Below are 12,360 nucleotides of genomic sequence, written 5' to 3' on the forward strand. Positions count from 1 at the left end.
TATCTGTATAGTGTCTTGAGATAACTCTTGTTATGAATTGATACTATAAATAAAATTGAATTGAATTGAATTGAACTTACACGTTCATAAGCAGTCCTCTCTAAGCTTAAATTCTCCACACGCGCCATGTCCTCTTTTCTGATATGCTGGGGAGTTGGACCCACTCTGTGACCTTTGCCCCGTCTCCTACGTGCCCTGACTGATGCTCCTTGCAGAATGCTTTCTCTTCTCCCCGCCCGTCGGCTCGTAGAGGTCACTGTGGGTGTGAATTCCTCGTCGAAGGCTATTGACTCAGTCTCAAAACTCTAGCCGCATAACATACAGATAAAATGTCACGAACTGTGCAAAGCAACAATTGAAACCTGCTAATTCACTGGCTTGTCATGTTACTGAAATGTTGTACTAGCAAACCTTATCTAACATTACATTTCGCTAAAATAATTACATACTGTAACATCAACTACCTTTATGTTAGCTTACTAATGTCAACTATTTCTAACTTATAGAAAGAGTGCAACGTTATAAAGTTACATTACATGTATTGCAAAATACCTAATGATTTTAGGACCAAGACCAATCTGTAAGGTGTGCTATTTCAAATTCTCCATAGACAGTTAAAGAAGTGGACCAACAAATACCATTGTTCTGGACGGAGACCAGTGAAGGAAAATAGAAGCACTTTTCTGGTGAGGGCTGGGCGCTACTGCGCAGCCTCCAACTGAGCTTGACAACGTAGTTGTGGCGTGTCTGAAAGTTGTAAGTCTTCTAGTAGCAGTGCCAAGAGAAATCTCAATCATTCCCATTCAGCAGAGACAGAGTGCGTAGGTATATGTTAGTAGATAACATTGACACAGGCTAATTACTGCTAACTAACATGCTAGTTACCATTAGTAATTAAACCTAAACAGCTGAACTAAGTCGAAATTGTCTGTGTGCTTCTCCTGAAAATACGTTGATTTGTTGACTAAGCGACAGCAATTTGAGTGGTTATGACACAATAGTTAGCCTATTTTTTACAAAAACGTCTGATACAAAGCCATATCGTGAGCTACAAGGTGATGGAGCCTTTTATGCATTGTTGTGTTTCTTTAAAAATAAACAACGGACAAATAGAGTCTCAAAACGCTTCAGATGTAACATTATTCACTGTCAAAGTGGCGCCAAAATGAATGGCAGTCAAGGGATGCTAACTGCAGGGGATGGCTTTGTTGCATTAAAATGGCGCCATGGGCGCCACGCTTAAAGAGGATTGGCTTACCCCCTTGGAATTTTCAGGCTAAGTCCGCATTTTCTCAGAATTCCCTACTGCAGCTTTAATAGTTTGAGCTGGGGTGTTTATCATATCACTTTTCAATAGGATAGGTTGATAACTGTAAACTTCCAAAGGTGGAAGAGAAGCAGGTAAATGTTTCCCACTCTTCCACAAAGAGGCTTATTGAACTCATTTTACAGTCATGTCACAATGGGCTGCACTCACAGTTACATTGCTGATGGCACCACCTGCTTCTGGAGCATCAGTAGCACCTCAGCAGAGCACTGGTTTCAGCATTTTCTCTATCTGTGTTGTTGTTTATTGTCATGAGGATTTGTTTCTCCGTGCACATTACCATGACACTTCTAGTTGTCCTGACTTCTTCCCCTATTTTTAAGTGAAGGAGCTGCTATCACACGCAAACTGCATGACAACTAGTTGGCAGCATTTATATACTAACCAATACATGGTATGCATACAGGTGGAGGTTATGCTGGGAGAGAATTAAATGGTCCTGAATGGCACCGTTTTGCAAGAGGAACAAGTTACGCTTCAAGCTCCATCTCTGGTTCTTTCATTTTGGCAGTTTGAAATGACTTTCCTGTGTCTCCTCACTACATGTCCTGACCATATAACCTTCAAAAGAGGATTTTAAGTCTGTCCCACTGGTGTGCCGGGTTAGGCAGCTCAGTTTGTACTGTGTTAACAGTAGATCCGTCTTCATACCTATGTAACATTGCTGAAATCCTGGAGTGCTGAATTAGGGAGCCCGGACCTCGGGCAGCAAATTCAACTGGCGTTTTGCATAAATTGTAGCATGCAGATAACTGTTGGTGGTGTGCCTTCACGGTCTGTTTGTCTTCTCACGTCTTCTGTGCAGGGTTTTAAACAGTGAATGAATACAGATTACATGAATACTATTTAAGTATTTGTGTGGTATTTGCTTTTCTATTTCAGATCCATTAATTCATAGAGGTAAATCCATATGGTTCTTTTTATATATGTACTTACAGTATATTTGTCTTTTGGGGGGGGAAAGGATCACTAATAAAGAAGAATTTTATTTGCTTGTCTATTTTGTATTCGTTAATGCATGGTGGTAAGTCCATATGTGTTTTTTTCCTATGGATATATTTATACTTTTCTTGTCTCTAATCTTTAATTTCATTTAGGTTTTGGGGGTCCGATGGTTCTTTACCCCTTTATACAGTAGATATATAAAATATTTGTGGACCGATGGATTCTAATCACCAAAGACTTTGTACATTTTATTGAGCTGTACAATAAATCTTTGTCGACACATTGCAAGGGCCAATCGCAGAGTCACAATACTCCATTTAAAAACCAGTTTCTCCCTTTGCCAGTCAGCTGTCGTTGTAGGCAATAGTGCAACCCCTCACCCCCCCTTCTACCTCCAGTCATCTATTCCAGCTGACCAGTCCAGAGCCTCCTTTGGTCTCGTCTTCTACATTTTATTGAGCTGTAAAATAAACCTAATTTGCATATTTGCAAACATGTCTCTCCTGTTGTAATCATATTGGTTCTTAAAAAAAAAATGCAATCAATTACACTGGTTCCCAGACGCATTATTTGTTATGTCATCCTAAAGTGCCTTTTTAGACACTGAGGTGACATCTATTGTTTGCCGCAGAGAGCTATTTGGGTTTCTGCTGAGCAAACACACTCCAAACTGGATAAAAATGTTCCACCACCAGTTTACAATAGACATTTCAGCAATAGGGATATTGTGTATATTGGCCTTTAAATTTGCACATTTAAAATTCAACTTATTAACTAATTATTTTAATTGGAATTATATAGTATTCCTTTCAGTTTTTTACATATGCAATTACATTTTGTTTTTGCACTCTGCCCAGAGTCAAGGCAATGTTAAGATATCCTGGGAGTCTGCTACTGTAGATCTGACTTGGACAACTGCTAACCATTAAAGGAAGAGTTTTATGTTGTGAATGGTCAGAATATTCTTTTTCACCCCAAACATTGGGTCCTGTCAAAAGTTAACAAAATCACAGCCCAGGGTCTACAAATGGCATCTAAAACAAACTGTGCCAACCTGCACCATGAAGCATACACTAACGGGGTTCCAGCATTCCAGCCAGTAACCAACAAGAAGGATTCTGGGGTGGGGGTTACTTCGCAGAAGCACAGAAGGGAGGGGGAGTAGACAGGATAAGATAGAGGTAGGGACAAGCTAGTCTGGTTTTGTTTGAAAATCCTTCTAATGGCAACAAGAAGTAACGTCACCCAACATTGCTTAGAGCACCTTTGAACATACTAATTAACACCTTCTAGCTTGTTTCGTGTTAATAAATACAAATGGCTGTGGCTTACCGGTGCTCATTTGCCAAATTATTTACCAGCCAAGATTAGGAGCTTTCGTGCACCCGGGAGCAAGAAACACTTTGGCACAGACTCCACCATAAACCATACATTTTCCTACAGGTACATGCCAATTTTCTTACTTGATCGTTGCTTACTCTTCAATTTTTGATATTCTGGACCCATAACTTGAATGGCTCTTCTGTCATTCAGGATGTTCCAATGCCCCTGTTTTTTCTAGGATGAGCAAGGATTTAGAAGTGCGGAAGCTTCCCAAAAGAGTCCTGAGCAAGGCAGTGCATTCTGTTTTCTATGATATTGTATGAAAAACTTATGCACTTATGATATGCTACTGAATTATGTGACAACTGGTCACATGACAGTTACGTTTTGCAGTGTTTACAGTTAGATGTAGCCACAAAAAAAAGGTTAGAAAAGAACAAAAAAGGATTACTGTAAACCGGGTAAGGGGCACTGTGAGGTTATGGTCGTTTTAGCGGCCGTTGCAGTTGAGTTTAGCCAACAAAAGTTGAGTGTCTTGCATTTAGGCACCAAAATGATTAGTTAAGATGTGAAAAAAGATTGTGGTTTGTATTTAAACACCAGCTCCTTAGGTAGTACTCCTGGAACACAAACTCTGCTCCCCAAACTTTAAAACCATGTGATTTAGGACGTTCCTTTCTTGCATTGACAGACCTTCCTCCAAGGTGCTGCAAAGGAGGGTCTGGCTAGTCCACATAGCATTCCGGGATGGGAGAAAAATTGTGTTCTGCTTTATTGGCATTTCTTTAAACCAATCAAAATCATCTTGGGTGGTGCTTAGCACCAAACAGAGCAACAGGGCCTCTGCAAAATTGCCTTAAGAAGGAACTTGTTTTGGTGGAACATGTGTACGTTCAAAAGTTATTTTCCTCATGCAACAGAAAACTCAGATTCAAAATACAGTCTAGCTTGCTGTCTGGATTCACCTAGCAGAGATCTGAGAAGCAGCTGACAACAGTCCTCAGAAATCGACAGAAAATTCCAACACAAGGAAATCAGAAGGCAACAGACATCCGGCAAAAACGAAAGACATCCGGCAGAATTGAACTTGAACATTCTCAGCAATGGAAGGGGCAGAAATATGCTCTTCTACCTACGTGGATATCTGCACTCTAATACAGCTGTAGTTATCATGGTGCATACTGTAATACATACATGGAATACAAACAATGCATTACTTTTTGTAACTGTACAAATGGTTTATTGAATGAGGACACACAACACCATTCCTACAGCGGAACATCTGTAACACCTCGGTTAGAGCATGTACTGTAAAATGTCATCCTTGTAAGCATCAAAATACGTAAAATCATACAGTTTCTGCAATTGTCAACATGACAACTGTTCTTACATCATGAAAATAGAACAGCAACCTGCTGTGTTTTGTGCGCACAGGGTCTCACTGTGTTTGTGAGGTATGTTTAACTATGGGGTTGGCAATAGAAGAGTCCACCTCCTGGGCACTGCCAAGAGGTTCTTGAGCAAGGCACTGAACCCCCAACTGCTTGGGGTGCCTTTCCATGGGCAGCCCCCTCACTCTGATATCCCTCTATTTAGTGCATGTATAGGTACTGAGCATGTGTGTGTAATTCAGGCCTGTGTGTAATAACAAGAGTGTAAATTGCAAATTCCCCTTGTGCGACCAATAAAGGATACATTATTAAAGATTCATTACCACATTATTAGCCAATAAGTGACAAGAACTCTATGTTGTTATTGTTTACAGCGAACAATGTGTAACAGTGTTGTCTCTATTCTTCAAGAAAAATAAGTTGAAAAAAAAGTTATGACTAGTTCCAGAACTGGCTCAGTTAAAAGTTTGATCAAAGTGTGCATAAGGAAAGCTGATTGTTTTTGCCAGCACGTCCCCCATTGCCTCCTCCCAGTGTACTGTAATAAATGTCAACCTGTACTACTGCATGCATCTTTCAAAACTGTAAAACAAGCAGGGTACTATTCAGAGATATTTGAGCTCTATTACATGCAAAAAATTGCTTACTCTGTGGTTTTTAATGAAATGTCTTAACAACTATTGGATGGATTAACATGCAATTTGGTATACACATAAATGTGTATGTATATCTACATGTCTCAGGAATTTGATGGCACAAATTACTAAATATTGCGCAAAAAAAAGATTTCCTTCATGATAACTACCTTTACACACGTCCACACCAACGATATCGATAACTGTGTATAATTTAAAAAATCGTTCTAACTTGAGTGAATTGTGGAGTCCACAGCACAACTATACCGACAACTACATAGCAGAACGACATCGTAGGATCACTGTCACAGCGATTTCATTAACGATAGAAACACTGACAGCCAATTACAATCCATTTGAGCTTTATTGCCTCCGATACTGCCTAACACTCTGGTATCGGGAAGTACTGGAGTTTATACACTGATCTGATACCACGTAAAATAAAAAAAAACTAAATAAAATCTACCTTGAAGTAGTTCATTATTTGTTCTTTTTCCGTTATAACTGACTGTCAAACTGGATAAAAAAAGAAAGTTCTGTGGCATTCATTGTTTGTGTTTGTTCATGTTTCACAAAAGAGTTTAACCTGAGCCAGACCGACAACAAAGATATAAATCATATCACATCCATACAGGGATAGTAGGTAACAGCTGTTAGAACAATTATAAAATATATGACACACTGGTATCGGATCAGTACTCAGTGTCGGCCGATACGCAAGTTCAGGTATGAGAATTGGTATCAGGAAGCAAAAAATTATATCAGACCATCTCTACCTGCCACTGACGATTATTTTCATAACTGATTAATCCGCCAATGATTTTTGCGCTCAACCGATTGTTTTGTCCAGTTCACAACCCAACCACTCGCTCCACCCCCCACTGGTCCAACAGAGGAGCAGCTTCTCTAAGAGGCTCCGACAGCTTTGATGTTGCACGGACCGCTACAGGAAATCATTCCTACCACAGGCAATAAAACTCTTCAACACATCATCACTGGGTTCTAGATAAGACCCTGAGACACAACAAAACTGGACTAATGCAACCTGCACAATTGGTTTATTTACATTTTAGCATACATTTTAGCATATTATTTAAGTAATTGCACATTGTATTTCCCCATACTGTATATTATATTAAATATTTGTTCTTTTATTCATATTATTATTATTATTTCATGTATATTGTATGTATATATATTTTATCCTAGTATTTCATTTATACTATGTATATTTTGTGCTGTGTGACTGATGTACGTGTGCTGCTGTAACACCATAATTACCTTTTTTTTGGGATCAATAAATATCTATCTATCTATCTATCATGTATGATGGAGCAATTTATTGTGTGTACTTTAACAAGTTAGTCACTGTATGTTGCTTTTCATGTCATACTAAAAAGAATGGGAACTAATTTACTGGGAGACCGAAACAATGCATTTGAAGATAGGACAGTGTGTTTGGAAAGCAGCCTGGAGGTTTGTAAGGTGTATGCGATTTGAAGTGAATGGGCCAAAACAAGCAAAACCCAAGTGACTGAGATAAACACCAGGCAACACTGTGCAGGTACACATAAGCACTTGTGAGGCGCTGACTAATGAAGGATACATTTAACTGATGGGAGCCTGTAACCCAATCTTACTTATAGCTGCTTGTTTCAGCAGATTGTCTCAGGACTCTGATTAGAAAAATGACCCCTGAAAACAGAACTATATTGAAACTGGCACATTGTGGGACGTGTTTGTATGAAAGAGAGCCTAAGTGCATGCTTGACACAATCAGGCCTGAAGAAAAATCCATACTGCATTACCACCACATCAGTGAGCTAATCAGCGCTTGTGTGTGCCCCTCCCCAGAACCAGGGAGTGTATTGTGGAGGACAAAGGTCAAATATTCCCAGAGGAACTCCCAAAAGAAACTGTAAAACCACATGCAACTAGAATAGAATAGAACCCTTTTACAGTGTCACACGACACATTTTTATACACGAAATTTAAAAATATAAAGTATAGGTGGTGCAGAAAAAAAGAGAGGGGGGGGACTGATTCACAGTCCTGAGAGCATCTATATACATACAGTATATAAAACTAGAAAATAGCCTTGTTCCTAGTGGGAAATAACAAAAACGGACCCTACTTAAAACAGATCTTCAGTGAAATAAATCTGAGGGGGAGGCAGTAGTGTAGTAGAAAGTTGATAAGTGTGCATTTATTTCACCTAAACAGCTGCCAGCCAGGTGCTCTAAAGCACAGAACATAACCCCACACAGCTCCTTTGTAGCTGTTTAGTAACTGTCAGCAGCAGACTACAGCTCTACTGGGCAGGCCCTGGTATGAATGTGAATCAGGACAGCATTAGTAACAATGATGTAATGTAATGAATGAAAAGAAAAACACATACTTTTATTATGTGCACTATGAAGTACCATATAGTCTTTTCAATGGTGTTAAAATATATTTTTTTGGATACAGAGAAACAGTGCTAGAGCCTAATTGTTCTAGTTCTGCGATGCTACATATAATAATTATTAATTAACTTGTTATTTGAGTGTTGAATAGTCATGTTGGAATAAGGTTAAAAGTCAAAGCTGATGACCAGGGTCAGGCAATGGAAAATGACCAATGACCAGACTGTTTATTTTTTATAACTATAATTGCTGCATGCATTTGTATGCTTCTGACAACCAGTCAAGTTGCATTTTGAAGCGATTGGAAGCAATTTGACAAAAGGTATTGTTATTGATACCTTTTATTTAAGTTATGTAATTTCACCTTTTTACCTTACCAGACTATTCTAGCTGTTATATTGTTTGTCTTTACCCACATAGTTAATATATCAACATTACTGATGATTATTTATCAAAAATCTTATTGTGTGCATGTGTTGTAAAAGAACCAATTGTCAACCCAACAATATCGCCAAAATTTCGATTTGAGGTATTTGGTCATAGACCATATCATATAATATCATGATAGTACATTTTCTCCATATCAACCAGCTTTACCTTGTGGCCACGCCTGACGCCAGTGCAGACAGAGGTGTTATTAGCCCAGCTTATAGCATTTCTTAACCCACCATAGAGGCTTTGTGGAAAAAAAATTGATGGGTTTCCCCATCAGAGGACCCATTCAGCATGACAGTCACTCAGTTAAAAAATGCACATTAAGGATGTATTTATGCTTATTGCAATTATTCACTAGAACATTTTTTAATAATAATTTATTATGCTCTACTTGCACAGTTAGTTGTCAACCTTTTGACTTAATTAAAGATACTGGCAGCAACAGTTTCCTATTTATTATATCCCGCAATTAAAAAACGACAACTTTATAATACCACTACACACTGTTGTGCAAGTCTACTATGTAAAGCAAAACAACTGAACTGTCCTTTAGTGATTTATGTCTCACTGCAGAAATGCTGGATTGCTAGCACAATACAGTCAATCAGAGTCGTTGAGTTACATGAATCTGAAACTACAATGCTGATAAACTACAGGGAAATCTGCTCCAACTTACTGTTAATGGTCCTACTTTACAACGTCTAAAGACCACAAAGTAGTTGGTGCAATAATATAAATAGAAAATAGAAAAAACAAACAATAAAACCAGTTGAAATTCTTTTCTTTCTTTTTTTAGCTCATATTCAGATTAAAAAGGGGTTTATATTAAAAAAGAGAGACATATTCTGATAGTGGGTGTAATAATTTCACTTGATCCCAGTTTGGTTTCAGGGATCAAAACATCAAGACAAGACATCAAAAGAGTAATGTCAGGATCAGACAACAGAGTATGCTTGTCTTTTGATCACTGTGTCAGATTAGGTACTTTGCCAAGAGACATGGCAGACTACAGTACGTGTGGGATCCTGACCAATTATAGCTTGCGTCTTTCTTTGCCAGTTGAAGTTGAAGAAGGTGCACATCAGTGTGAGTAGCATATGTCGGTACACGATCCGTTCTGCGCATGCGCAAGATGTTCACGCATGCGCAGATGCTAATTGTGTTTTACAAGGCTTCGCGACACTGCACGATCCGTCCTGCACATGCGCAAGATTTGTTCCAAAAACCCTGATTATGGGGCACATTTTCTTTAAAAATTCAATAGAATATCTGGGATATCTATGCGATGAAATTGCGGGAACTTGGAACAACTGCGGTTTAATGAAAAAAGGAATGTGTTTTTCTTGTTGTGTAATTGCGTCACTTCATAACATTACCATGGCAACAGGGGAAATGGCTGCCAAGTGTAAAGTAAACACAACATTTTTCAACTTACTGCTAAGATATTTGTGACTTTTAGCAACAAAAATCATGCAAGCCCCGCATTATTTTGCATGGAAATCTGCAATTTTTTGCAGCAAAATAAATTGCCCCCCGCGTAAAAATGCGGACTTTGGCTGATTTCAAACGAGTGCATGTTAATGTAACGTGTAACAATAAAATGAAACATGATTGGAGGCTTGTTAATGTGGTGCTGGAATATTCTTTTTACTGCCCTGGGCCCTGTATTTTTCTTGCAAATGTTTTATTTTTTATATTTTTAAATGCTTTGACTTTCCCTCAGTCAAAAAGAATTCCCATTCCACATGTAATCAAATGTTAATGTAACAACTCCTTTATATTTTTGGATTGGCCACCACGTAAACACCTTGTAATTCATAGCCTGGCGTAAACAATAATTAAAAAATAGATTAAAAAAAAAATTACATGTTGATGACACTTAATAATAATGTCACATATGACTGGTACACAGATGTCAGTACACAGTTTTGGATCAGTGACAAGTGTTAATTTAACTATCTTTATTAAAAGAAAACTACTAAAAAGTGTAGATTACATGTTGAGCACTTGTGAACTACAAAAAAGTCTGGCCTACAAAAAATGCTAATACATAATTTTATATACATATATATATATATATATATATATTCTATATATGCACCTCTGGTATTGACTTTTCGTATATGTACATACTGGCGATATAATTGTTCTTTGTTAATAAAATGAAGAAAAAAAAAAAAACTGTCCGTTGTGACGCTTGGCCGTCAAGTGTTCCGACGCATGCGTGGTACCAATAGTGCAGGGAAACTATGCGCATGCGTGAACATCGTGCGCATGCGCAGGACGGATCGTGTACCCACAGCATACATACAGTACTAAAGGTGTGCAGATGGTGACAGGTGGGATTAATATGGGACAATTGTCCTGACCCCACCTTGATTGTCCAATGGTTGAAGGTTCATAGGTTCACTGGAATGAATTAAAAAGCATTCCACGTTGTTACAGTCACATGTATGCACAAAAGAGTGCTGACTAATGGGCTATTAGAAGGAGGATGTAGAAAGTAGTATTTGGCCTACGCATGCACATCCACTGGTATGGTTCTTTAAAAGACTTGATAACTTGCCTGTTTTGCCAAAAAGTCAGATATTTAGGTCAGAACATGGAAAAACTGCTCTTAGTTTAAGGTCACCTGACTCCTGGAACTAACTACAGCACTGTCTTAAAATCAACCAAATCTCTCTTGGACAATTTAAGCCTACAAACTTCTACTTCTATTTGTACATGCTTTACATAATTGTATTTACTTTAGAATTCCTATTATCCTAATGTATTTATTAAATCTTTTCCAATTCTGAATGTTGTTTTTCTATATTTTGTATGATTGTACTTTCTGTGTTGTTCTGTAATCTGTAATCTGACTTGATGACAATGAAAATAAGGGTCGCCCCTCTCAAGAATAAATAAAGCTATTTCATTTGAGGTAAAAAAGCTTGCCTGTCCTTTGCATCATTTTTAGAACTGTCTCTGGTCATCACAGCACTCTAACTGCTTCCTGTTGATGCCTGTTATACAACTCGGATGCACCTCTCTACTCCCTTGTAATTTTTGGAGCATTCTGCCAAAACATCCCTGAGTGTTTTGTGACTTGGAATATACCGTTGGCTGTTTGCTGGCAGCCTCAATAGGCCTCTAATTATAGAAAGTCAGACAAAAACAGTTGACTGAAGTCAGGTAAGCTCCAAGACACTCAGGACCCGGGCTGAGCTGTCTTACTCAACTGCCCTGAATGATTCAGGCACAGAGATTGTGAGCTTACCAGTCAGCCCAAGGCTCTGCATTATAACTACGACTACTGTTGTTGTACCCCTCCAGTCTCTAACAAAGCTCCCTTTACAGCATGCAACCATGGGAAAAGCACCACAGTCCACACTCATGCAGGCATTATCTCATGAATCATCACTCGTTTACATGTAAATGTAAATGTGCCGTATTTATATAGCGCTTTTCCAGTCTTAACAACTGCTCAAAGCGCTTTTACATCTACAGGGAACACTCACCATTCACACACATTCATACACTGTGACTGGGGCTGCCATACAAGGTGCCACCTGCTCATCAGATAAACATTCACACTCCGATGCGCAGCACCGGGGGCAACTCGGGGTTCAGTGTCTCGCCCAGGGACACTTCGACAATGACTGCAGGGGCGGGGATCGAACCCCCAACCTTCGGATTGGCAGGCAACCGCTCTACCACTGAGCCACAGCCGCCCATCATGCATGGTTTTCTGGGGGGATTACAGTGTTTACTCAGAAAGACCTCCAAGGATTTGATGCTTCCAGCACGGAACGCAGCAAAGTTCTGCTAAAGCTTTTGAAAACAACGCAGCAGAGTAGAGAGAATGGTTCTACTGTTGCCTAACATCAGCAAACTCTAGCACTTTTACCTGGTAAAAG

General features: G+C 38.9%; 1 protein-coding gene across 1 annotated transcript in view; it reads right to left on the minus strand.

Annotated features, from left to right (window-relative positions):
* The window catches only part of zmat4a (zinc finger, matrin-type 4a), a 206,531-nt gene that overhangs the window by 135,840 nt on the left and 58,331 nt on the right, over positions 1 to 12,360 (minus strand). The gene's annotated exons all lie outside the window — the stretch shown is intronic.

The sequence above is a fragment of the Etheostoma cragini genome, chromosome 5 (genome assembly GCF_013103735.1).
Source record: "Etheostoma cragini isolate CJK2018 chromosome 5, CSU_Ecrag_1.0, whole genome shotgun sequence".
Taxonomy (NCBI): Eukaryota; Metazoa; Chordata; class Actinopteri; order Perciformes; family Percidae; genus Etheostoma; species Etheostoma cragini.